Source organism: Ictalurus punctatus, unplaced genomic scaffold, assembly GCF_001660625.3.
Source record: "Ictalurus punctatus breed USDA103 unplaced genomic scaffold, Coco_2.0 Super-Scaffold_100058, whole genome shotgun sequence".
Lineage (NCBI taxonomy): Eukaryota > Metazoa > Chordata > Actinopteri > Siluriformes > Ictaluridae > Ictalurus > Ictalurus punctatus.
In genome coordinates, this window is record NW_026521089.1 from 2,289,146 (window position 1) to 2,316,645 (window position 27,500).

The 27,500-nt window shown below is 40.4% G+C and overlaps 1 long non-coding RNA gene, 3 other non-coding genes and 12 pseudogenes across 7 annotated transcripts; 15 read left to right on the top strand and 1 right to left on the bottom strand.

Annotated features, from left to right (window-relative positions):
* The first annotated feature begins 4,142 nt into the window (after window positions 1–4,142).
* Window positions 4,143–10,112, top strand: LOC128630654 (piwi-like protein 1; annotated as a pseudogene).
* Window positions 10,113–15,618: 5,506 nt separating this feature from the next.
* LOC128630656 (uncharacterized) lies at window positions 15,619–18,427 on the bottom strand. 4 transcript variants are annotated; one of them, XR_008394935.1, is made up of 3 exons: window positions 18,340–18,427; window positions 17,885–18,017; window positions 15,619–16,259 (listed from the first exon to the last, which is right to left on the bottom strand). It is a non-coding gene; the product is annotated as an uncharacterized LOC128630656 (long non-coding RNA). The 4 variants fall into 4 exon arrangements; XR_008394934.1 differs by having other exon boundaries at window positions 17,885–18,013; window positions 18,143–18,410; XR_008394933.1 differs by having other exon boundaries at window positions 18,143–18,409.
* A 5,055-nt stretch (window positions 18,428–23,482) lies between these two features.
* On the top strand, window positions 23,483–23,601 carry LOC128630723 (uncharacterized; annotated as a pseudogene).
* A 200-nt stretch (window positions 23,602–23,801) lies between these two features.
* LOC128630707 (uncharacterized) lies at window positions 23,802–23,920 on the top strand (annotated as a pseudogene).
* Window positions 23,921–24,116: 196 nt separating this feature from the next.
* Window positions 24,117–24,235, top strand: LOC128630658 (5S ribosomal RNA). Its single transcript, XR_008394937.1, has one exon. It is a non-coding gene; the product is annotated as a 5S ribosomal RNA (ribosomal RNA).
* A 168-nt stretch (window positions 24,236–24,403) lies between these two features.
* LOC128630703 (uncharacterized) lies at window positions 24,404–24,522 on the top strand (annotated as a pseudogene).
* Window positions 24,523–24,690: 168 nt separating this feature from the next.
* Window positions 24,691–24,809, top strand: LOC128630716 (uncharacterized; annotated as a pseudogene).
* Window positions 24,810–24,981: 172 nt separating this feature from the next.
* LOC124627408 (uncharacterized) lies at window positions 24,982–25,100 on the top strand (annotated as a pseudogene).
* Window positions 25,101–25,260: 160 nt separating this feature from the next.
* On the top strand, window positions 25,261–25,379 carry LOC124627223 (uncharacterized; annotated as a pseudogene).
* A 160-nt stretch (window positions 25,380–25,539) lies between these two features.
* On the top strand, window positions 25,540–25,658 carry LOC124627397 (5S ribosomal RNA). Its single transcript, XR_006981840.2, has one exon. It is a non-coding gene; the product is annotated as a 5S ribosomal RNA (ribosomal RNA).
* A 196-nt stretch (window positions 25,659–25,854) lies between these two features.
* LOC124627396 (uncharacterized) lies at window positions 25,855–25,973 on the top strand (annotated as a pseudogene).
* A 188-nt stretch (window positions 25,974–26,161) lies between these two features.
* LOC124627394 (uncharacterized) lies at window positions 26,162–26,280 on the top strand (annotated as a pseudogene).
* A 168-nt stretch (window positions 26,281–26,448) lies between these two features.
* LOC124627393 (uncharacterized) lies at window positions 26,449–26,567 on the top strand (annotated as a pseudogene).
* A 172-nt stretch (window positions 26,568–26,739) lies between these two features.
* On the top strand, window positions 26,740–26,858 carry LOC124627392 (uncharacterized; annotated as a pseudogene).
* Window positions 26,859–27,018: 160 nt separating this feature from the next.
* Window positions 27,019–27,137, top strand: LOC124627391 (uncharacterized; annotated as a pseudogene).
* A 160-nt stretch (window positions 27,138–27,297) lies between these two features.
* Window positions 27,298–27,416, top strand: LOC124627390 (5S ribosomal RNA). The gene has a single exon (XR_006981833.2). It is a non-coding gene; the product is annotated as a 5S ribosomal RNA (ribosomal RNA).
* The last annotated feature ends 84 nt before the right edge of the window (window positions 27,417–27,500 follow it).

The window sequence follows — 27,500 nt, forward strand, 5'->3', positions numbered from 1 at the left end:
TAACAGTAAAAAGAGACAGACAGACAGACAGACCTATTGGTTTGTGCTCTTTTATTAAGAAATTAGCATAACCCAATTTTTTATTGTTATTCCACTGAATTTCACTTCACACACACACACAGTGTGAGTGTGTGTGAGTGTATGTGTGAGTGTGTGAGTGAGTGTGTGTGTGTGTGTGAGTGTATGTGTGAGTGTATGTGTGTGAGTGAGTGTGTGTGTGAGAGTGTGTGTATGTGTGTGTGTGTGTGTATATGTGTATGATTTAATTCTTGACCATCTCTTGCAGTGTTGTCATTTAATGATTTTCCCTTTTAAATAGCAATTATCAGTCCGTACACGATTTTGCAGAGTTCTTTATTTATTTTTTATTTATTTATTTATTTATTTGCGGCTTTTTACAGAATTTGAGTTTTTTGTGCTTTTCTTTGCAGAAATCTACTTGCATTGGTGAAATTGCAGTTGCACGAAATTGTTTTGTACGGTCTTTCGTAGTCATCTTTGTTTGTAAATGAGTCCCCTACAATTCCACTGTGTGTGTGTGTTTTTTTCAGGAGAACGAGAAACTCGGACACAAGAGTACATCCTGACCATTGGTACTGTGTACACATCAACATACACACACGTCTCCATGCTGGACATCTCAGGAGCTTTCACACACAGTGCTAGGAATATCCCAGGACAGAGAAACGCACCTTCTAAGTGAGCGACTTTAGCGTCAACTGGTGAAATTTGCTGTAGCGTGAACACTTTGCCTCTGTGAGCTTCAATCTCTGTCAGGTTCACTGTAATTAGACATAAAATGTACATAATGTTTATTTTTCATACATTTAGGATTTAATGGTTTTTTTTTTTACTCTTTGAGGAACAGAAATGATCTTTTGAGGCAGCTTCTTCATCACTACCTGCTCCGTTTGATTAAAACATAACGACCAGTTTCAAAAAGTCACGATGTCTTCAGTTCATGTGATTTTACTGTTGAATTTAAACAGGAAATGTGAAATATTTTTGTTCCTTTGTTTCCTCTACTGTCTTTTTGCTGTGATCTTGAACACAGTTGTAATTTTATTTTATTTTTTTTAAATAAATAAATGATTATTCTATTCTTTCTCACGTTCCTTGTCCTAATTGTCCTGTATCTGTTAAATCCGTTTCATCTCTTGTCTTTCTGTCTGTATGAACACTTGTAGAAATGACATGTAGTCCATATTTTTAAATATTTTTATTCATGATTTTGTCCTTATTTATTTAAATTCATTCTTTAATTCTTTATTTTGTTATTTAATTCTCATTAGAAATCAGAAGATCAGATTAAATCCACGGCTTCTTTACCTGCCGAAGCTGTAAAACTTTCAATAAACCAGTCAATAGATCAACTGAATAAATGTAGATTTTTAATTTACTGATTAGATGTATTGATGGTATTGATAGATTATTTGAAGATTTTTATTGATCTGGGACAGAATCATTCAGTTAAATATTTTTTAAAACAACTTGATAAATAGTTGATTAAATAAATGTAGTGTAATGTACTGAGTCAAATATGAAAACTACAAATAAATAAAATATATTTATATCTGTGTATAATTAAAAACCTCACTTAATACCAGAAATTGAATGCATGAATGCCTTTTATTGTCACTATACATATGTACAATGAAATTAAGAGCCACTCCTTTTTTGTTCCGTACAAACATGTACATTCAATAAACAAGAAGAATAAACAGATAAATACACAGATAAATAAACAAGATATGCAAGATAGATATGCAAGATAGATATTGGGGTGGATGGGGGAGGTACTATGAAATGCACAGTTTTGAGACACTATATACATAGGCTGTGGACTCAGTACATGTATGTGTTTATAATGGTAATAGCTTTCGGGAAGAAACTATTCTTAAATCTACTAGTACTTGTTTTGATGCACCTGTAACATCTCCCTGAGGGCAACAGATTGAATAGATCAAAGCCAGGGTGAGAACTGTCCTTAATGATTTTTCCTCTGCTGAGGCAACGGGAAGTGTAAATATCCATCAGGGAGGGGAGAGGGCAGCCAATGATCTTCTGTGCTGCTCTTACTACTCTCTGAAGCCTCCCTGTCTGCTGCGGGCAGCTACCATACCACACCGTGATACAGTATGTCAGCAGGCTCTCAACGGATGAGCGGTAGAAGATCAGCAGCAGATTGGAGTCCAGATTGTACTTCCTGAGAACCCTCAGGAAGTGTAACCGCGTTTGAGCCTTCTTGATAACCGCTGTGATGTTGTCCGTCCAGGAGATGTTTGCAGAGATAAGGACGCCAAGAAACCGGATGGTATGGACCTTCTCCACACACTCACCATTAATGAAGAGGGGGGCCAGCTCAGTGTTGTGTTTTCTGAAGTCTACAATAAGTTGGTTTTCTTGGTGTTTAGAGTCAGACTGTTCTTTGAACACCAGGCTGCCAAGTTTAGGACTTCCTCTTTGTAGGCTGCCTCCTCTCCTTTTGAAATAAGTCTGACCACTGTGGTGTCGTCAGCAAACTTGATGATAAGATTATTGTTGTAAACTGGTCTACAGTCGTATGTGTAGAGACAGTACAGGAGGGGGTTCAACACACAGCCCTGTGGAGAACCTGTGCTCAACGTGCGAGTGGAGGAGAGGTGGGGTCTGAGTCTCACTGTCTGGGACCGGTTTCGTGAGAAAGTCCTTTATCCAGGCACACGTGAGGCGGGGAAGGCCAAGGGTGACCAATTTGGTGACGAGAATGTCCGTAATTATTGTATTAAAAGCCGAACTGTAATCCACAAAAAGCATCCGGACGTAGCTCTGTGCTGATGTCTCAACACGTAGTGGACAACTACGGCTATAGCATCCTCTGTGGATCTGATTGCACGATAAGCAAATTGAAAAGGATCGAAATCTGGGGGGAGGTAGTCCTTGATGTGCTGAAGAACCAATCTCTCAAAGCACTTCATGATAACTGGAGTGAGGGCCACAGGACGATAATCATTCAGGCTAGTGGTGGGCGACTTCTTTGGCACTGGGATGATTATGGCTGATTTTAGGCAGGCCGGGATGACTGCTTGGGCCAGGGAGAGATTGAAAATTCTGGTAAAGATGTGGGCAAGCTGGTGGGCACATGATCTGAGCACGTTACCAGGTACACCGTCTGGGCCAGCAGCCTTCCTGGGGTTCACTGCCAGAAACATCCGTCTAACATCGTGTTCCCTCACAGTAAGTAGAGTGGTGCAGGAACCAGAAGGGGATGGAGGCAGGGCTGGACTGGTACGGGGGCCAGATGAGGGTGGAGGTGGGGCTGGAGCAGATGAGTGCTGTTGTTGTGATGTTTCAAAGCGAGCAAAGAAGCAATTTAGCTCTTCTGCCAGAATCGCACTCAGGTCTCCTGTTTCATAATTCATATTCTAAATGTTGCAAGTGATTAATCTGATCATTTTATTCACCAGTTTAATTATTACTTTCTAAATAATAAACAAATGAATGTTCTGGATTCATGAGGAATGTTTACATTTTGTGTCCAAACTCAAAAGTTTAAACAAAGTGTATATTTATGATAAAGCACAAAGAACGTGAAACCTCAACTCGTCTACAATCATCGATGAATTAAATATTAATTTAAAAAAAATTAACAAGTAAGATAAAGTATATTTTTAATTAAAATTTAATTAGAAAGGAGCACTTTTAAAGTGGATTTGATTTAAAATAATGATAAAGCTGTTTTTTTATGTATTTGTATATCTTATCCTCTATCGTGTTTAAGAAGAAGAGAATAATGAAGCTTTTTATAAAATAATATTTGGGTTTATTTTATTTTATTTTCTCCTCAGATTCAAATTTACGTCAACGTCCGTTACGTTGGTGATGTCACCGCGAGAAGTCGAAATGAGGAGCAGAAAGCGTTGTTAGTGTTAGTTCTGGCCCGTTTGGACCCAAACTAAAGTGAGTTTATTCGGTTCTGTTCTGTGCTGTATTGTGTGTATGTGTGTAGTTCACGGTGTTAACACCTGTGTTTCAGGTGTATCAGTATGAAGCAGGCGGTGAAGCAGCAGTGGTTCACTCATGACCGAATTACAGAGGAACCGACCAAACATAACTCTCACCCGCACGGAGAAGAACAACAAGAGGAGAAGAAGTGAGAAATAACATTTTATAACTTTTTTTATTCACTCCTCTGGTTCAATATTAATGTTAATATTATACAAATATGCTAGCGATGCTAGCTTTTGAAGAGGCAGTCCAGTCCAGGCATGCGCAGTGTAATTAATGAGCAAGCTAATCGAAATGAGATTAGCAAATAGGTCGATGTTATTTTTGATTCTATTTAAAACGATGAATTCACCCTGTCAATAACTGCCCAGTCTGAGAATATTACATGATTTACTTTTATAAGTGGACGCGGCTGAACGACATGTAGCTTCACTGGCTAATTACAGCTCTTTTACTAGTTTAATGGCTGAGTCATCCGGCTTTGCGCATGCGCAGTGTGGGTTAAGGCGCTATAGTTCTCTTCTTTTTTTGTTTTAATGCTAAAGATGCAATACCGCCACCTACTGGACTGGAGTGTGGGCAGTCGATTGGCAGAAAAAAATCAAATAAAATGGAAAAAAAAAAATAATAATACCAAAACAATACTACGTAAATAAAGAGATAAATAACTATATACTAGATATTCAGCCACAGTTCTTGTATATTTACTTACAACCACTGCATATAGACACGTGTATAACCTAATAGAACTATATAAGATATAACCCAGCACACCTATACTATAGCACTTGCATTGGAAACATACATTACCGTCAAACGTTTAGACACATTCATTCTTTATTCACCCCCCCGAAAAAAATACATCCAAAATAGATCAAAATAATTTAGGATATAAATTTTAAATTTTTAGGATCTTCAAAGTAGACGCCCTTTTTCCAGAAATGTATTCCTGGCATTTCTCACTTGATATCTTGAGGAATTTCCCTGAGATGCTTTTTAAACAGTATTAAAGGAGCCTCATTTCACTGCTGACTTTGTTCCCGTCTTAATTTCTTTGTGGGATATAATATATATTTTTTAGGAATACGATCTGCAGACCACTGATAGGAACCAGGTTCTGCTGGTCAGTCACGTTAGGAGGTTGGGTCCTGCAGGAGCTCCTCCACCAGGACCTGTCTTACTCATCCCGGAGTTCTGCTACCTCACAGGTCTCCCTCACAGAGCGGGAGAAACACAGCGCTTAATCATTGTCTGCTTCTTATCGCACTAATTGTTGTAACTTACTCAGGTCTGACTGATAAGATGCGCACGACTTTAACATCATGAAGGACCTTTCCACTCACACCAGACTGACCCCAGAACAGTGGGAGAACCGCCTCAACAGATTCATCAACAACATGAGCAGGTACTGGATAAAAGCGACTGCATTATTAATTCAATTCTGCTTTTGTCTGTATAGCGCGTTTAACAGCGTACGATGTCACAGAGCAGCTTTACAGAAACTTATACATTCTTTACATTTAGAAATTTATCCTTAACGTGCAAGCCAGAGACAAATTTTACAAAAGAAACATTTGTAGCATGCATATAAGGGATGTGTATTTACTTTACAGAGACTATCCCGGGCAACACGAGGCTGAACATATAGCATGATGGTTTTTCTGATTATATCATTCTTAAGTTTAATGATAGATATACACTACCGATCAAAAGTTTGTGGACACCTGACTGAAATGTTTTTCATGATCTTAAAAGTCTTTTGATCTGAAGGTGTACGATTAAATGTTTGAAATGAACGTTATACCAATTCACACTGCTGAATTTTTCAGTGAATCTCTTCCAGGAATGCCAGTGTTCAGACTACGCTCAGCACATGGGGTCTAAGCTTTGAGAACAAGCTGCTGAATCTGACTGGAAGAGTTCTTCCTGCTGAGAGGATCCTACAAGGAGCGAGAGCAGTAAGGGGGACCACAGAACACAGAGAACACAACTGTACATGACACGCATCGCACTCTTGCTGAGTAGAGTTTGTGTGTGCGTGTGTGTGTGTGTGTGTGCGCAGTACGAGTACAACCCATGTGACGCGGATTGGTCTAAAGAGATGCGAGGTCTTCCTCTGATGACCAGCATGCCTCTGGAGATCTGGCTGTTGTCCCATACGCGCCATAACGCTGACGTCGCTCACTCACTGCTGAAGACCCTCAACAAAGTGCCCGTAGGCATCCACCTTCAGAGGCTGGGAATGTGAGCCAACACACTTGACCAGTGTTTAGAAAGAAATTGTAGCCTGTGCCATTACTGTGTCCTGGGCTCCTTTTTAAAATTTACTCCTCGCGAGCTTCATGAAAGGGACGCTAGTGTGTAGCACTGTTAATTTCAAATTATTAAAGCGTTCCTTATCAATTAGGTAGTGCAGAACTTTGCTCTCATATTGACCGTATTCAGCTGCAGTCAATCAGTTAGGCACAAACGTTTCAATGGTCTCGGCAAATAAACGTACTGCACGCGCTAAAATGAAGAGCTTCTCGACAGCTTTTCTTTCATTCAGAGCAGAAGGCAGTGGTTACTGTGCGTAGTGTTTTATTTGAACCAGAGCCATGTTGAGCAAGGATCATGACTTAATTGCAGCATTAACACTTTTTATCCCCCCCACTTAATTTTTTTTCTGTGTGCAGGATGGAGTACGATGATCGACAGGAGGCTCTGCTGAGAGCTCTGCAGCAGAGAGTGGTGCAACAGGTTCAGATGGTGGGTCTCACACACTGGGTCAACCCAAGTGTGACCATGTAGTTTGTTTAGGATTCAAATATTAAAGTATTTTACTATGCTGAAAATGTTCAGGTTAGCAGCCATACTGTTTAGGGGTTAAGGTATAGAAAATGTATTGTATTGCTTAGAAAAACCGTACAGGTCACTAGTAATGTAACGACCATTATATTCATTATTTGAATGAAAAAGTAATGCACTCGCTGTCCTTTTTATTAGAAACACCCTCACATTCATGTAGTTATTCAATCATGGGGCAGCGGCACGATGCATAAAAAGAACTTGAGTTAACGTTCACATCAATGCATAAAAAGTTACCGTTCACGTCAAGCATCACAATGGGTGAAAATTGTGAACTCTGTGACCTTTACCGTGGCATGGTTGGTTATATCAGATGGGCTGGTTTGAGTATTTCAGAAACTGCTGATCTCCTGGGCTTTTCACACAGAACAGTCTGTAGAGTTTACTAAGAATGGTGCAAAAAACATTGAGGGAGCAACAGTTGTGTGTGGATGGAAACGCCTTATTCCTGAAATACTCAAACCAGCCCATTTGGTACCAGTAACCATGCCGTGGTTGTTTGATGTACACATTAACTGAAACTCTTGACCTGTAACTGCATGATTTTATGCAATGTGCTGCTGGCACATGATTGGCTGATTAGATAACTGCTTGAATGTGATATGATTGAAAGGACTTTGATTTAAAAATAAATAAAATAAAGGGGGGGGGGTAGAAGAAAAAACCCACATTACTATGGGTAAATAATATAGATGGCACTAGTGCTGCACAATTAATCGAATATCGATCGCGATTACGATTTTGACGGCCCACGATTAAATGAACATGATCGACTGCAATATTAACGTTTAAAGTTCATCCTCCGCTAATAGAAAACTCAGCTGCAGAGCAAATCAAGCGCTTCCTACACTTATAGCCAGTCACCATAGGGCAGCGCAGGGATGATGTTATTTTGTAGTGCCAAAACCCAGAAACGGAGTTAGCATTTTAGCCCTCGAGCTGCCAGGTTCGCTTCGAGCTCCAGTGCTTTGCGTGAGGAGAAATCATGACATTAACACGCTATAAGGTGGGTTTAATTCAAACTTCTTTATTAAAAAATTCCTCACCAATCATAATCAAGAGTAACAACTGTTCCATCTGTAAACATACAGTACACTGCTGCTCTCCTTCACTAACTCTAATTCACTTCATTTAAACTCACGGCTGCCAGATATCACTAGAAAAGTCAACATCAGTTTCCATGTTTTGATTTAATCCCCCCAAAACACAATATTATCAGCAGACATGGACACTGTACTGGGGAAACGATCTAAAACTGATAAACAAAAATAAAACTACTAAAATGTAAAGACAGAAAATGTGCTTAGTTATAAATAAATCGTACATACATACATACATACATACATATATATATATATATATATATATATATATATATATATATATATATAGATTTCAACTACAACCAAAATCATCCTTTAAAAGCATATCTGACCTTGTAACTGATCAACAGTGGCACCTCCTAACCCTGATGTTATTCTATTAAAACATTGTTTTAGTGACTTCTCCTGCTCTTTCAGTTGAAGCACCTGATGATGTTGGTATCGACTGATAACACGACAGTGACGCAGAAAAGAGATCCATCCGTGCACTGGTGGCCAGCCTCAACCCGGGCATGTCCAGGTACTTAAAGCATGACTTGTGTGGACTCTGTAAACAGCTTTAAGAAGGGTTGTGTTTAATGAACTAGATTTTAGATTTGAACTTTTCCACCAGTCTTCAGAAGAGAGGGCATTACCCTTTCTGGTTTATCGTAACTTTAAGAGAGAGAAAAAGTACAGTATCGTTCTTTTAATGAATAAAATGTTAAATTGTCAAATTGCTGAGGTATAAGGAATAAAAAGCATCAGGAAGACCTGTTTAGCTTCGTGGTGCGTCACATTACACCATCCTGTCGTTGATTGATAATCTTTCTGCATATAGCAGCATGCTCATGGTTTCTTTATTTGTTGATATTTTTTTAATCCCTCGTATATCTGCATATTGTTACCACTACAAACGATCAGTAAAGATTATGAATCCAACAAGAGTTTTTCAGCTCGGTGGTGGGAAATTTCAGAGACTTTTAACACTACTTCCTGCATCTCAGGATTCTTTACTCAGGCCTGAGCTGGTTCTCTTAATCTCACACACTGTTCTCTGTATTTCCATTTCCTTCCAGTTGAAGGACAGAATCATAATTTTTTAGTCTCGAATCCTCTGAACGTTGTTTTCCTCGCTGCTACCCCACCTTCATCTTCCTCATAAAGGGTCTGGGCCATGCTCTGTATGCTATGTGCCACTGCTCTGTAACCATGAGAGCACCGTCCTTCTCTCAGGTGGTTTTCAAAGTGTGCAGGGTATGAAATGCACTCTGGGAGGAACATCATGCTCATAAATGATCTCGTTACACTGCAGTCTCTTTGAATTCCGACTTTACACTCAGGATGAAATACTCACACTGCAGTCTGACGGAACGTAGGAGAAAAAGCGAGCAATTTTAGAATTGTCGCTTCAGTTAAGAAGCGCATTAAGAATTTTTGTTTTGATTTCTTTTCCTCAGCTGCGCTAAAGGCCTACTTCAAATACAACGAATGTTTGCCGTCACGCATGGTGGTGTACCGAGACGGCGTGGGCGACTACGAAGTGCCTCAGTTCACGCAGTCCATCAAGGCCATGGGTGACGATTACACATGAGACTCGACACATCTTGATAAAAGAGATTTGACGCACGCTTTTTGGGTTTTCTCTCAGCTGTCAGTGTTTGTGTTTACAGGCCCAAACTGACCGTGTTGGTGGTGAAGAAACGCATCTCTTCCAGATTCTTTGCTGTCCTCGACGCCAGACTGAGCAACCCTCATCGACGGTCATCGACGCCGAAGTCATGTGACCCGAGTGGCGTGTTCAGGCATAGTTCATCCATCTTTTTCTCTTTCTCTTGCGGTCTTTCTGATCGCAGCTTCAGGTTGCGTTCGGTGTGTTTTAAACGCTGACGGCTTGATTTGTCAGGTACGACTTCTTCATAGTGAGTCACAAAGTGCGCTTCAGCAGTGTGGCCCCCACTCACTACAACGTGGTGTACAACAGCAGTGTCCTCAAACCAGACCACAAGCAGAGACTCACCTACAAACTCTGCCACCTATATTACAACTGGCAGGTAAAAGCCACACACGTGTTCATACAAGCCCGCTTTCTACACAACCCCAGATCATGCTGACTGATGATGTAAGGATTGAGGATGTGGTCATTTTCTTTAATCGCACGTCTATCATTAGAGAATCTGCATCGTGTGATCAAAAACGGAGAACGCGTGTTAATTTGTTGCAGAATTTGTCCAAGATTTTATTGGGAATGTTTCATACAGTGTTGACGATCTAAATAGCTTAATTTAGCTTAAAATTGTGTAATTGCAGGGTTAAAGATACGAGCTATACGAGATCAAGCCTGCGATCGGAGCGTCCATATGCTCTATGTTTACAAAACCGCAAGAACGGAAGCGAAATGCTATCAGTCAAACACGTCAGAGTTAATGTATTGTTCTGATGGCTGAAGGAAAATTTTACTTAACGGGTATATCTTAAGGGTGAGAGTAAGAGAGAGAGTGAGTGATGTAGAAAAAAGGAAATAAAGAATTAACAGGTGCTGTGAATTGAATATGTATAGAAAAAAAAGTATATTTAAAGCAGATGAATGAGTGTATCACAAGCCGGGAAAGGTGAGGTTTCCTTCACGTGTTTCCTGGAGGATGCAGTAGAGGTGTGTGTGTGTGTGTGTGTGATTTCCTGTATACATATATACACTTATAAAATATACATATATACACACGGTTGTGTGTAGTTTTAGAAACATCTGGGACTTGAATTTTCAGTGTGCACGATAGATGTGCTATATAATGTAATTTAGAAACAGGTGGATTACACTAATATTTTACACTAAATATGAAACCTATTCACTTCGACTGAACATTAAATCAATCTCAGAACTGAGACAGTATTAAACAGTCAGTAACAGAGGCCCCTGTGGGAATCAGAACCTCAGGTTTAATCAGTGTTGTGGAATGTGATATGATCAAATCAATTGTTGTAGGGGAAAAAAACTACTTGAGTCAAGCACTTTCCTTTAACTGGAGCTGAAACTTGTTGTTAAAGCGTTTTTGGCCTTTTGTCAACCCTACAGTGCGCGTTCACTGTTCACGTTTTCCTACAAAATGTCACCTCCTGTAATAACACAAGCACTGCTTTTTTATTTATTGAAATATTTTACATATACGGATTATATACTTTCTGTACTTTTACAAAAGGCTAATGTAGATTTAAAACGCTCTGAAAGTTTTCACCAAAGGAACAGAAATCATCATTATTCATTTTTTAAACCGGCACATGCAGGATCTCTCCGTCCAGCTGAACTGCCTCCTGCACACATAACGGTTCACAATAAGCGCTATAACTTGCTGTTAAAAACACAAAACAACTGTTCTCTTACACAGAGAAGCCCTGTTTCTAATAATACACTGTGCAGTGCAGAAATCAGGGAGGAAGAATTAAAACACGTAAAATTGCACCTGAGAAATAAGATTACAAAACAAAACTACAGCTCACACTAAAATACATAAACACACACACACAATAATATAGAACATTAAACCTTAAAGAAAAAACTAAGCAAAACTGCCTCATGAACACAGCAACACATACACACAAACACAAGATGGCGGTGTTGAGTATCCTCATACAGCAGAGCAGGATGGGGTTTGTAGCTCTGATATATAATTTCTAACAGACCTTATGATCTATGTGGCGTTACAAAACTAAATTACCTAGTGCGAATGTTTCCTCTACAACTTCAGACTGAACTGAACTACATTCGCTTTAGTCAGATTTCAGTTTTTCAATTTTTCACACCTGCAATCCACGGATACACAACTATAGCCGTTTTAAAAACGTGCATTCAGTCCGGTTTATCGGTTCTACTGTACTTCTATATTCCAATTTATTTAACTAGGCCTGTAAAAAGAAAAAAAAAACCAAACACTTGGCAAATGGTACTTCTCAGCTTAATTTGATTGGTGAACAAATACAATGGTCTCAGTTGATCCTAAATGTTTCTTTCCCAACAAAATAGAAGGTTTAACTAAGAAAAAATTTAATTTCTCAGGAAGTTATTCAATGAACTAACAATGAACTATTTTGTCCCTTCAAAGCTATTCAGTGATGAATGTAGCCACCCTTCTTTTCAATAACCACCATGAGCCTTCCATCCGTTGAATGTCAGTTTCTTGATCTGTTCATGATCCATTTTAGCTGAATGGAGCATTGCCCTGCATAAAGATCATGGTCTTCTTGAACGTTGCTGACTTCTTCCTGTACCATTGCTTGAAGAAAGGATCTTCTACAAACTGGCAGTAGGTTTGGGAGTTCATTTTCAGTTCATCTTTAACCAGACGGAAAAGGTCCATCTGCTCCATCTATAGTCACTCTTATTTCATCGGTCCATGAAACCTATAAGGAACAGTCTTCAGGTATTTCTTGGCCCAGTCATGATGCTTCAGCTTGTAAGTCTTATGCAGTGGCGGTTGTATTTCAGCCTTCCTTACTGTAGCCATGTCTCTGAGCACTTGCCACCTTGTATTTCTGGACACTCGTGGAAGGTTGCAGTTCTGAAACATGGTGGCGGTGCTGGCTAATGGGTTCTCTCACGTTTTATTCTTCTTAAGTCTTTTGCAGTCAACTAGCGCCTTTTCTTCTCCGCGGTTTTTTGCCCCCTGTCGAGTATTCATAACAAAGTATTTTTGTTGGGAGGTCACACCTCAATAATTTTGCGATCGTCAGTGTGCTGCAGCCCCCTGATAGGCATTTTACAATTTCTGACCTCTTTTTTTTTGGCCCATTTTCCTGAATTGGAGAAGCTAATAATGATTATACTGTTCTATCTGCTTTTCATGCACAAGTATGTCCCCGTACTATTAAGGGGAAAAAGTGCATGTGCAAGGAGATGTACTACAAATATAATCTATAATATAAACTTACACACACATTTTTAACCAGACAACACCACAGGCTGTCAAAATGGCTGAAGTGGCCAGTTTTATCCATGTTGGGCAGAAGGATAGACTGTTATCGTAACCATAATGCAAAGTGTGAATGAGCGAGCAAAAAAACAGTGATAAGACCGATTTGAAAACTTTCCAGGCTGATATTCTAACGAGCACACTTGACCTTTGTTGATGTGAGACTCTCAGCCTGCTATGGTACTATTTGATTATATCTTTTCATGTGACAACACTGAAGAAATGACACTGTGCTACAATGTAAAGTAGTGAGTGTACAGCTTGTGTAACAGAGTAAATTTGCTGTCCCCTCAAAATAACTCAACACACAGCCATTAATGTCTAAACCGCTGGCAACAAAAGTGAGTACACCCCTAAGTGAAAGTCATTTTACAGTTCAACAAACTCTCCTCCAGCCCCCCAATGCTGAGCCGCCCACAGAAGACAACGTGGTGTAACCTGTGATACATCTCCCAGCCTGAAGAGGGAGCACTGCTCAACGCATACATGTTCTCAGTGGGGGGAGGGGAGGGACATCTGCTTTGTGACTAAGTCAAACTTTCTGTGAATATTTAACCGTTTGTCCTCATTCTCACTAATACGACTGTTTACAATATTATTCATATGAAGTTGGAAACTGTGCAGAAGTTTAATGTGTTTCTAATTGAAAGTACAAACTCTGAGACAAACTATTCATGCATTAGTGCTGCTCCAGCTTTTTAGTGTCCATCACACTTTTGTGTGAAAACATCGCTGTGTGCACCATTAATCCAGAGTCTGTGATTAGATTATCCACATCATGTTCAAATAAATATTTCTATAGTAAACGCTTTAGAGCAGGGAAGCCTTACTGTGGTCCTGTAAGATTACAGTGCAGTACAGTTTGGGAATTTTCCTGAATCACACCCGATTTAAGTCTTCGGGTCATTAGGTAGGAGTGTTAGATGAGAAATCATCACACTGTGCATGATTACAGGAATTCAGGACCAGAGCCAGGCTCCCCTGATTTATAAATTAATTGTTGATGACCTTAAAGTAATTCCCAGTGAAGATTCATCATCTTTTTACAAGCATCCTTTTCACATTTAAGAAAAATAGAAATCACAGTGATTTGTACATTTGTGCTCTGCATTTCTTTCAGAGACGTGGGACTGAATTGTTGTGTATATAGGCAGTTTTTTTGTGCTCTGAAATTGAACAGGACTTTTGAGAAGACAGCTGCTCATGGTTTAATTCACTTTTAAAAAGGGACTGACAATATGAAATGAGCGTATGTGTATTAAAAGGTGGTTGTGTTGAAGAAACCTTGTTGACCAATCTTTGCTAACTTGCTCTGTCTATGTGTGTGTGTTTACTGGTACAACAGTGGTAGCAGATTTTTAGAGCCGAGCTTACAGTATCGAAGACGCTCAAGTGTACTTGTTTGGAAGATGTGGAAACTCAAGTCTTACATGTTAGCACAAACATGTCTTTTTCCTTTATTAGGAATTTGTGCTTTTGGACATTTTTGAAAGATATCATGCCTGTGAAATGTGCTTTGCGTGTTATTCATGTTCAACTGGTTGTATCGGTGTATCTTTATATACACTTGTAGCAGTGTAGCTACAGTACAATAGATTTCGTTAGCAGTCATATCAATGGTCATATGAAGTGTTTGGGCTTAGATTTGTGTCTTTTTGAATCATTTACACTCTATGGCACTTTTTTACGGTCTTGCTGTATGGGCTTTGTTCCAATTGATCTGTGTTGATCATTTCCTCCCTTCGCTCAAACATTATGTTTGAGAAGGCCTTCTTAGTTGAACGGTTGTTTTCCTCAGCTTTGGATTTAGCTGTAGGGCCCAGAGGTTTTTGGAGTTTGAAGAGGAGGCAATAAAAGATTTAGAACACAGCCCTGTTTTCCTTTCCAAGGTTCCCCGGCTTTTTTCCGCCACCCGTCACCTCCTAGCCGAGCTCAATTCTGCTGCAGCTTTTTAGCCACAAGCTGCTGGTGCTTGACTTCTGAGGCCTTATCCTGTTAAGCGGCCGCACTATGGCAAAAAGGAGAGTTCAGTATTCTGACTGTATGAGCTTCAGTTGAATGTGTATGTGGTCGAACTTTTGGTAGGACATGGTAGGACAGTCCAGTAGATTACGGACGAACACAGGCGAAAACATCCACAACGCTTCTACTAAATATCGTTGAATGTTCGCTCGTATGCAACTCTCCAACAGTGTCACGTCCTATCGTGAGTTTCAGTCGATGTTTATAATCTAACCCAATGGGATTTTTTTTACTCTGGTGTAATTTTCTTGACCACTTTAACGCAGCATCTCTGGTGTTACTTTCGTCAAAAATGTAGAACACCAGAGACGAGGCAATGACGACGTGATCTCGTTCCGAAATTAATTGTAGCGAAATTTCAAATTCACAAATGCCTTGAACAACGTACATTTTCAACAATCCGTTTAAATCGACTGGTCCATTTCCGCTGCACGGTGGATTTGAAGGATGCACTGTGATCAGTGTGGCGACGTCTGGGAATCGAGTTACTGAAAAGGCCACGAGTTGGAGGTTACATTTAGTTTCTAAGGACATCTGGGCTCATGGTGTCTTTTGGATAGGAACTGCTAAACTTTTTCTATAAGGGTGAAAACGGATGCATGCTTAGATTCTTCAGCTGTAGACAGTTTATCTTGCTTACTGCATTGACGTATGAAGTTTGGACGGGTTCTGTAGAAAGAGATTAACATGAATTGCGAAAAAAAACAATAATAAAAAAAAGACTGAAAGTGAATTTGTCTTGGATTGTTTTATTTTTTTCCATTGGGATGTCAAAAGCTTCAACTTGGCCACAAATCTAACAAAGTCAGGTACATTGTCAAGTATTGCCCCAAAATACCTCTATGGTAGATAGATGTGCTCACTGATCACTTGTACATGTGCTCATTCATACAATTATCCAATCAGCCAATCATATGGCAACACCACAATGTACAAGATCAAGCAGGATCAGATGAAGAGCTTCAGTCAATATTCACATCAAACACCAGAATGTAATCCAGTGATTTTATCTGTGGCATGGTTGTAGATTCTAAATGGTCTGGTTTGAGTATCCCAGAAACTGCGGCTCTCCTAGGATTTCCACACACACATACTTGTGTGAAAAACTTCCGGTAAGTGGCAGTTCTCGGGGTGGAAACACCTTGTTGACGAAAGGAGAATGGCCAGACTGGGTCAAGTTAATAGGACGGCCATGGTAACGTCAAATCACCTCTCTTTACATACATGGTGAGCAGAAAAGCATCTCAGGATACACAGCATGCCAAACCTTGAGAACAGTAGAAAACCTCATTGGATTCCACCCGTGTCACAATAGTCCCGTTTCGGTGAACCCCGTACGTCGTGCTGATGTTACATGCTTTCAAAAAAAAAGAAATGAAAAGTTTTTCAGTGTTCATTAAATCAGATATTCCATCGATCTTACACAGGGTCACCCTGGAGTCTATCTCAGGGGACTCGGGGCACAAGGCGGGGGCCACCGTGGACGAGGTATAAGCCCATCATACACCTGTTCATACACTACGGACAATTTACAACGCATGTCTTTGGACTAGGGGAGGAAACCAGAGTACAACCTGGGGGTATGAAGCAAAGAAGCTAACTACAAAGCCACTGCGCCGACCCTGATGCTCCAAAAACTGTATTTTTATTACAGCCTCTCTTTAAACTTGATTTTGCCCATTTTCTAAAACGTAAAAGCGTAAATACAAAAATGTTTGTAGTATTATAAAGGATTATTGACTGGTTTAACTGCAGTTAATATTTTTGCAGTCTTCTTTGAGGGTTACACATTTGGCTCCCTTAAACAGTACGAATCTCCCCATGCTCTTCAGCAAAAAAACTAAACAAATAAACCAAAATAAAAACCCCTTTATCCAGCACAACACGTGAAGAAACCACTAACTTCTGGGTCATAGTCAATCGAAAAAAATGAATAATATGTTCAAATGAAACCTGGACATTTGACCCATTTTCTAATCGCTTATTTTTAACTTGAGCATGAGATTGAAAGAACGGAAAATGACTTTCTCCCTGTTTCGTTTTGGATCTGTAAATGAATAATAAAATAACAAGACATTTTTTCATTTTCGGATAAGTGGATAATTGAATATGAAAAGAACGAATATGATACACGGATTCTATTAATTCAATGGTGTCAAAATTTCATTTCCAAATTCAATGGATTTTCACATTCAGATCTTTGTCTCTGTTTTGCTTCCCTATCAGTACCGACACTTTTCATTACCAGTTTGATTTATTCAAACGATACCAGTGAAAAGTCCACGAGGCAGGAAAGGCCGTACAACTCAACATTTTAACACCTTCATACAAAAACATGACAAATTGACTGTTTATTCAGTGCTTCCATATATTAGCAAGGTGAAAGGCAGGTCTGTGAGAAATGAATAATACTGACATAACTATCACGCTTCAGTGTGATGAAAGCGGACATAAAATGGAAAGTAACTAATAAAACACAAAAATAGATGGATGATTCACTTTGGGGGGGGGGGGGGGGGGGGGCAAACAAAAACCTTCAAGTAGCTAAAAACTATTGAAATGTTAAAAGATGAAAGGGATTGGCACAGAGGAGCAAATGAGGCCACAGGGAAAGATGAACATGACGTGTAAGGACAAATATATTAATACTTCTCTTTTTTACATATTTACAGGTCAAATACTAGATCGTAAATACTATGAATTCATGCTGCAGACATGCTGACTATCATTCCAAGATCCATTTTTAAGTATTAAGAATTTATAAAATGTGACACTAGGTAACTTCTCTATAGTTAAAAAAAATTGCAAACAGGAATGTGTGTGTGTGCCTGCTTCATACTCATCCACTCCCTACTTGTGCCTGAGAGTGTATTCATTGAGTAAAGACAGTGTGTGCTCTTTTTTTGTTTGTGTTTTTTTTTTTTTTTTTTTTTTTTTTTTGTGTGTGTGTGTGTGTGTGTGTGTGTGTGTGTGTGTGTGTACCACTATGTGAGGAGGGAGAAGTATGCTCTGAGGATGAGGAGATGGAGCAGGATGACGTGACCTCTCTCTGGAGCTCCTCCACGTTCTTCACGCAAAAACAATAACTCTCAAATTCTGATGGAGCGGCATCTACCTAAGAATCAACAAAGCACACAAACATCAGTTTCGTTTTGGGACACCGATTTCCTAAATCATTCCATTCGCTTTCTATTTATTTATGTATCATTATTAAAAGAGCAATCATCAAGCCGGTGTAACCTTAGTCTTTATCGCTAGTGTGACGGAACAGAGGGATAAACAGGAAGTAAGTGCAGGAGCACTGTCTTTATTAATAAATCAATGAAACGAACCAGCAAACACGGTATAACAGGCACCTCAACTACAAATATCACGCGACGTGCGCATAGACCCGAGGGGTTTAAATACCCAACATAATTAATCTAAATCAAAGACACCTGGGTTAAATCAAGGACATCCTCAAAGAGAAAGTAGAACTCGGGCAGGAAGCGAATGAAAACAAAACAAAGTCATGTGACCAGTCCGGAGCCGTGCCACAGTGCCATCTGCTGGCCGTGGCGTAACAGCTAGCTGCTCCTGAAGTGTTTTGGAAATCGTTTCAGCCACGTCATGTTCACTCACCGTCCACTTTATTAGGAACACCTGTATGTTCATGTAGTTTTCTAACCAGCCAATCATGAAATATACAGGAATATAGAGGGTTCACAAGAAAACTCCATTTCAACACATTAAAAAAAAAAACTCTCACAATGTTGGATTTTAGTTTGTAATGCAGTGAGCACAACCAAGGAGTGCATTTTAAAAAGAAAACTACAATGTTGTTGAAGACTGAAACCTGTACCTACAAACTAGAACTGAAAATGGAACCACTGAAGAGTCAACAGTGTCAGAGATCCTCGTGTGTCCAGTTCCACTGTGTACGGCACTTTTTATGCTTACCGACCCATTATTCCAGCTTTCGTGTTTTTAGCTTTGTGCTGATACAAATGGTTTTGTTTTTTTTAAAGCAAACTTGGTGTTAAAACCCAGAAACATCTAGTAATAAAAAGGGACATTCATCATGTGTTTGAAGTGACACTGTTCAGTTATACAAATAACTAGGTATTTTGGTATATATTGGAAGCACTATTTTTGAGCATTTCCCCATAATTTCACAGAGTGTAGTTTGCAGTATAAGCACCTGTGGTCTCATGCGTGGGTTCCAGCGCACATAATAACCCACCCAGTGCTCCAGATGTGTGAGATTGGCCAGTGGATACAGCACCTGGTTTTTACAGTCCACATAGAATGGGTTAGTGAAGTCCTCCGGCTGACTGTTCATGTAGGACCACAGTGACCGTTTTACCCTGTACTTCCTAAAAACAAAAGAGGAGAGAGAAAGAGGGAGAGACAAGTCATAATACACTTAGACAAATTCATTTCCATTCCAGTAAAATCAAACAGGCTGGAAAGCCTCCCCCCATTAGTGGAGAAATGTGGAGTGTAGCTTTTCCATTCTCTCCTGCTCACTGCTGTAGAGGAATGTACCAAACAGGCAGCTGTAGGGGCGATCCAGGATGGGGATGAGAAAAAGCTCTTTGAACTCAGAAGCAGAAGGAAACTGAAAAAAAGAACACAAACACTGGGTTTAACAGTGTATAGTAAGATGCTTAAATGTGGATCTGAACAATAGTTATCTGAACAGATAATCAGTCTAATAATAAGATAATCAATAAGATAATCAGATAATCAGGGGAATATGTGATCTCTGTGGTTTGGTTTGATGTGTTGTGCATGCTGAGATGCTTTTCTGCTAACCACGGTTATAAAGAGTGATTATATGAGTTATTACAGTATATCCTTCCTGGCAGCTCTGACCAATCTGGTCACTTTCCTCTGATCTCTCTTATCAACAAGATGTTTCCACCCACAAAACTGTCCCTCACTCAGTGTTTTTATGGGTTTTTTCTGACACCATTCTGTGTTAAATTCTAGAGACTATTGTGTGAAATTCCCAGCAGTTTCTGAAATACTTGAACCAGCCTATCTGGCTCCAACAACTATGCTGTGGTTAAAGTCACTGAGATCACATTTCTTCCCCATTCTGATGTTTGATGTGAACTTTAACTGAAACTCTTGACCTGTATTTGCATGATTTTATGCATTGTGATGCTGCCCATGATTAGCTGATAACTGAATAAATGAGCAGGTGTTCCTATTTAAGTGCACGGGTTTTATTTTATTGCTGGGTTTGTTGGGTTACTCGTTGGTGGTATGAGACTTGAATCAACTGAGATAACAACATTAGTGTATCATCACCTCATGTTATCATTATAGCCCTTCTTACAGATACAGTCACATGTTTTCAGTATGTCTTTCTTACACTGCAGTGGATAAGGTGCCACTTTTTGTTTTTCAGATGGAGGTTCGGACATCTGTGAGTCATTCTGTGAGGATGGGAGTTCACATGTAGATGGTGAGTAGTGTTTTTATTTTGTGAGTGCTTTTAATGAAGGCTCATTGCATACTGGGGTTTTGGTAGTCAGATTTCACTGTTAGCACTTCAGTACACATCCACTATGTTTACATGGACAGCAGTAATCTAATTATTGACCTTATTCTGAATAAGATAACACTGTGATTAAGGTGTTTACATGAGTCACTTTTAGAATACTCCTCTCATGTACCCGTTCTACATGTTATAGAACATAGATGGATTAATAGCACACGTCATTATGTCACCGCGCCACGCCATCCGACATCCCTCCAGAACTTCACGTATCAACATACAGTTGGTCTTCGTTATGGTACCGTATACAGTTTGGGGTGTTTTTATCTTAAATTTTTACAAAAGCTTCAAGTGCAGTTAATTATTTGTCATGCTGTACGTGCAAATAGACGACTGCTTGAAGCCACTAGCTAGATAGCTACTAACCCATGTAACCTCGCTTGTCATTTCTTTTCCCACATATAGCCCTCTTTTTTTACTCTTCCCATATTAGTTAAAACAAAGCATTTTTATTGGTCTAGCCTAATGACGAGCACCGAAGTTCCTCAGCTGTAGGTGTTTTAATCAGCGGAAATAGTGACACATCTCTGCTGAAAACCATCACAGAAATTCTAATGGATTCCACTACAAATACCATTACAAACCTTAAAAACCATTACCAAATTTCAAAGGTGTTCTATTGGTCATTAATGGTACCCCCTAGAAATAACATGCCACCAATAAACAACAACAAATTACCATTAGAGGTCCTAAGGGACCATTACAGATTCCATTAAAACCAATGCAATTCCCATTAAAACCATTACCAAATTCTATAAGGGTTTCTGTTGTCAAAACAAAGCATTTTTTATCAGTCTAGCCTACAAGACAAAAAGCTGCCACTTGAGTGCATACAATTTCCTTGTGGATGGTGCTCTAGCATTTAACATGGTCTCTACAATCTCAGTTGTGAGAATAGAATCTATGAGCTGGGGCGCCTCAGGGGCCAGACCCACAGTTTCCATAGTTCTGGCCAAGGGTGATAAATCAGCCCTCCGGCTTGAGACAGTAGATCCACTCTAAGAGCTCAAATGGGGCACCTGACAGACCTTCCAGGACCACAGAAAGGTCCCAGGAAGGTATGCGCGGCCTGCAGATCGGCCTCAGCCGCCTGACACAACGCATGAACCTCGAAGTTAGAGAATGTTGCCCCACAGAGGCTCCATCAACAGGGGCATGACTGGCCAAAATGGTGGCCACATAAACCCTGATTGTAGAAGGAGCCCACCCCGCTGAGAAACATTATTGTAAGAACTCCAGGACTGTAGCTATTGCACATTTCACTGGGTCTAGCTGAAGTTCCTCACACCACAAGACAAAAAGCTGACACTTGAGCATATGGAAAATATCTATGAAGTGCAAACAATATGTGTAACTGACATTTGGATATCTTAATGAAGTGAATTCAATATGTAACCAACATTTAGAATTATTACTTGAGCATTATCGTATAAATCAATATTGGTAAAAAAAAAAAATCTATATGTATAATCAACAGTTAGAAGCATAATCTAAATCCATAGAACAATGTTTGATCAAGTTATATTCTGAGTGGATTTGAGTTGAATGAACTCTGTGTTTCAGTGCACAACAATTGTTATTCTGTATTAGCTGTCTCCTGTCTCCACAGCAATAAAAATTGGCAGTAGATATTCGCATGCGTGAGTAAATAACTTTGAGGCAGATACAAATTAGGGAGTTAGGAGAGGGCCTCGGGAAAGGAGGTAGATATCAGCGGGAACAACCGATAGAGACAGACAGATGCTCATTGAGGCCTAAGAAGGGAGTCAAGGTCAAGACACACAAGTCTGTGTGAAACCTTTTTTTGTAAAAGAAACCTTGTCCTCATGAAACCTTTTCAAGAAAAACAACTAACTGCGCATGTTCCACAAATTTAAGATAACGCATAGACATGAATATTTAATTGTGGCAAAAGAAGATTGGTCTATTTTCAGTGAGGAAAAGCAAAACCCCACCTACAAAGACTATGCTGTGGAGATAGGTATATAAAGACATGTTTGTGTATGCATAATTCGGACACTCTGCAGACTGTCACACTTTACTGATTTTAAATAAAGTTTATTTACTTTTTGACATCTACTAAACTCTCTGTCTCCGAAGTTTTTGACCTAGGCTAAAAGGTTAATTTTATTCACGACACTCGCAGGCCACAATGGGTTCTAAAATTTGACAGAGGGGCCGGGCCAGGAACAGACGGATGGAGTGTTTGTGTGAACTAATATAAATGACATGTAAAAGCCATTACATGAAAGGATTTGGCCTTTAACAAGTAGCAAAGCATGAATATGCAAGGCTCATTGTATCAATTGTTTTCCAAATGATAACACAGTAGAGAAACTCACGTCCAGTTTCAGTGGGAACAGTGTTGTTAATCTCCCTTTTTTGCCAGTTTTTTGTTTAGTCTTGTCCACGGTCTACTCTCTGGGTAAATGAAAATGCTGGTTTCTGAGGCCCTAAGGTAAATGAAAATTCTGGTTTCTGATGCCCTAGGTAACTGAAAATTCTGGTTTCTGATCCTCTGAGTAGCTAGAAACTCAGGGTTTTTATTTTCTGGGTTATTAGAAATGCCTGGGTTCTGATTTTATGTGTAAATTAAAACCCCTGGTTTCAATTCTATGTGTAAGCGAAATAGCCCTTTTCTGGAACATAAGAGTAAGGTAAATGAGCTCTTTTTTTTAACCCTATTGGTAGTGAGATCATAGTCTTCTTGAAACATATGGGTTATTTAGTGTGTAAATACAGTATAAATACTGGAGCTTAAGCTCAGGGTAGGGGGATCACTTCTGAGAATTCTCATTGGTGTGGATCTCGTGTGGTGGAATGGAACAATAAAGCTGGACAATTGCTTCTTCTCACTGACGGCTGGTGTATTTTTTCTATCTCCAACTGGGCTCAGAGGTAGATGTGAGTATTGGCTTCTAAGTTGAATTTTAAATGTTTTTGGGTAATAGGCTAAATTTGAGCCAACATCAATCAGTCAGTCAGTCTTTTGATTACACTATTTAAATAGCCCCCATTTAGGGCCAGCTTTTGCTTACGGCCATACCACTCTGAAAAAGCCTGATCTCCTCTGACCTCGCAAGCAAAGCAGAGTTGGGCCTGGTTAGTACTTGCTTGGGAGACTGAATGAGAATACTAGGTGCTGTAAGCTTTTTATTTGGATCAGTGTTTTCATGGCCTCTGCACAACATCCTGTTTTGGGATAAAGGTTGGACACAGGTTTGAAGGGGACCCAATCAATCAATCAATCAATCAATCAATCAATCAATAAATCAGTCAGTCAGACAGTCAGTCAGTCAGTCAGTCTTTTGATTACACTATTTAAATAGCCCCCATTTGGGGTCAGCTTTTGCTTGCGGCCATACCACTCTGAAAAAGCCTGATCTCATCTGACCTCGGAAGCAAAGCAGAGTTGGCCTTGGTTAGTACTTGGTTGGGAGACTGAATGGGAATACTAGGTGCTGTAAGCTTTTTATTTGGATCAGTGTTTTCATGGCCTCTGCACAACATCCTGTTTTGGGATAAAGGTTGGACACAGGTTTGAAGGGGACCCAATCAATCAATCAGTCAGTCAGTCACTCAGTCAGTCACTCAGTCAGTCACTCAGTCAGTCACTCAGTCTTTTGATTACACTATTTAAATAGCCCCCATTTGGGGTCAGCTTTCGCTTACGGCCATACCACTCTGAAAAAGCCCGATCTCATCTGACCTCGGAAGCAAAGCAGAGTTGGGCCTGGTTAGTACTTGGTTGGGAGACTGAATGGGAATACTAGGTGCTGTAAGCTTTTTATTTGGATCAGTGTTTTCATGGCCTCTGCACAACATCCTGTTTTGGGATAAAGGTTGGACACAGGTTTGAAGGGGACCCAATCAATCAATCAATCAGTCAGTCAGTCAGTCAGTCAGTCTTTTGATTACACTATTTAAATAGCCCCCATTTGGGGTCAGCTTTTGCTTACGGCCATACCACTCTGAAAAAGCCTGACCTCGTCTGACCTCGGAAGCAAAGCAGAGTTGGGCCTGGTTAGTACTTGGTTGGGAGACTGAATGGGAATACTAGGTGCTGTAAGCTTTTTATTTGGATCAGTGTTTTCATGGCCTCTGCACAACATCCTGTTTTGGGATAAAGGTTGGACACAGGTTTGAAGGGGACCCAATCAATCAATCAATCAGTCAGTCAGTCAGTCAGTCAGTCTTTTGATTACACTATTTAAATAGCCCACATTTGGGGTCAGCTTTCGCTTACGGCCATACCACTCTGAAAAAGCCTGATCTCATCTGACCTCGGAAGCAGAGCAGAGTTGGGCCTGGTTAGTACTTGTTTGGGAGACTGAATGGGAATACTAGGTGCTGTAAGCTTTTTATTTGGATCAGTGTTTTCATGGCCTCTGCACAACATCCTGTTTTGGGATAAAGGTTGGACACAGGTTTGAAGGGGACCCATTCAATCAATCAATCAGTCAGTCAGTCAGTCAGTCAGTCAGTCTTTTGATTACACTATTTAAATAGCCCCCATTTGGGGTCAGCTTTCGCTTACGGCCATACCACTCTGAAAAAGCCTGATCTCATCTGACCTCGGAAACAAAGCAGAGTTGGGCCTGGTTAGTACTCGGTTGGGAGACTGAATGGGAATACTAGGTGCTGTAAGCTTTTTATTTGGATCAGTGTTTTCATGGCCTCTGCACAACATCCTGTTTTGGGATAAAGGTTGGACACAGGTTTGAAGAGGACCCAATCAATCAATCAGTCAGTCACTCAGTCAGTCTTTTGATTACACTATTTAAATAGGCCCCATTTGGGGTCAGCTTTCGCTTACGGCCATACCACTCTGACAAAGCCCGATCTCATCTGACCTCGGAAGCAAAGCAGAGTTGGGCCTGGTTTGTACTTGGTTGGGAGACTGAATGGGAATACTAGGTGCTGTAAGCGTTTTATTTGGATCAGTATTTTCATGGCCTGTGCACAACATCCTGTTTTGGGATAAAGGTTGGACACAGGTTTGAAGGGGACCCAATCAATCAATCAGTCAGTCAGTCAGTCAGTCTTTTGATTACACTATTTAAATAGGCCCCATTTGGGGTCAGCTTTCGCTTACGGCCATACCACTCTGATAAAGCCCGATCTCATCTGACCTCGGAAGCAAAGCAGAGTTGGGCCTGGTTAGTACTTGGTTGGGAGACTGAATGGGAATACTAGGTGCTGTAAGCTTTTTATTTGGATCAGTGTTTTCATGGCCTCTGCACAACATCCTGTTTTGGGATAAAGGTTGGACACAGGTTTGAAGGGGACCCAATCAATCAATCAATCAATCAATCAATCAATAAATCAGTCAGTCAGACAGTCAGTCAGTCAGTCAGTCTTTTGATTACACTATTTAAATAGCCCCCATTTGAGGCCAGCTTTTGCTTGCGGCCATACCACTCTGAAAAAGCCTGATCTCATCTGACCTCGGAAGCAAAGCAGAGTTGGCCTTGGTTAGTACTTGGTTGGGAGACTGAATGGGAATACTAGGTGCTGTAAGCTTTTTATTTGGATCAGTGTTTTCATGGCCTCTGCACAACATCCTGTTTTGGGATAAAGGTTGGACACAGGTTTGAAGGGGACCCAATCAATCAATCAGTCAGTCAGTCAGTCACTCAGTCAGTCACTCAGTCAGTCACTCAGTCTTTTGATTACATTATTTAAATAGCCCCCATTTGGGGTCAGGCTTCGTTTACGGCCATACCACTCTGAAATAGCCTGATCTCGTCTGACCTCGGAAGCAAAGCAGAGTTGGGCCTGGTTAGTACTTGGTTGGGAGACTGAATGGGAATACTAGGTGCTGTAAGCTTTTTATTTGGATCAGTATTTTCATGGCCTCTGCACAACATCCTGTTTTGGGATAAAGGTTGGACACAGGTTTGAAGGGGACCCAATCAATCAATCAATCAGTCAGTCAGTCAGTCAGTCAGTCTTTTGATTACACTATTTAAATAGCCCCCATTTGGGGTCAGCTTTTGCTTACGGCCATACCACTCTGAAAAAGCCTGAGCTCGTCTGACCTCGGAAGCAAAGCAGAGTTGGGCCTGGTTAGTACTTGGTTGGGAGACTGAATGGGAATACTAGGTGCTGTAAGCTTTTTATTTGGATCAGTGTTTTCATGGCCTCTGCACAACATCCTGTTTTGGGATAAAGGTTGGACACAGGTTTGAAGGGGACCCATTCAATCAATCAATCAGTCAGTCAGTCAGTCAGTCAGTCAGTCTTTTGATTACACTATTTAAATAGCCCCCATTTGGGGTCAGCTTTCGCTTACGGCCATACCACTCTGAAAAAGCCTGATCTCATCTGACCTCGGAAGCAAAGCAGAGTTGGGCCTGGTTGGTACTTGGTTGGGAGACTGAATGGGAATACTAGGTGCTGTAAGCTTTTTATTTGGATCAGTGTTTTCATGGCCTCTGCACAACATCCTGTTTTGGGATAAAGGTTGGACACAGGTTTGAAGAGGACCCAATCAATCAATAAGTCAGTCACTCAGTCAGTCTTTTGATTACACTATTTAAATAGGCCCCATTTGGGGTCAGCTTTCGCTTACGGCCATACCACTCTGACAAAGCCCGATCTCATCTGACCTCGGAAGCAAAGCAGAGTTGGGCCTGGTTTGTACTTGGTTGGGAGACTGAATGGGAATACTAGGTGCTGTAAGCGTTTTATTTGGATCAGTATTTTCATGGCCTGTGCACAACATCCTGTTTTGGGATAAAGGTTGGACACAGGTTTGAAGGGGACCCAATCAATCAATCAGTCAGTCACTCAGTCAGTCTTTTGATTACACTATTTAAATAGGCCCCATTTGGGGTCAGCTTTCGCTTACGGCCATACCACTCTGATAAAGCCCGATCTCATCTGACCTCGGAAGCAAAGCAGAGTTGGGCCTGGTTAGTACTTGGTTGGGAGACTGAATGGGAATACTAGGTGCTGTAAGCTTTTTATTTGGATCAGTGTTTTCATGGCCTCTGCACAACATCCTGTTTTGGGGTAAAGGTTGGACACAGGTTTGAAGGGGACCCA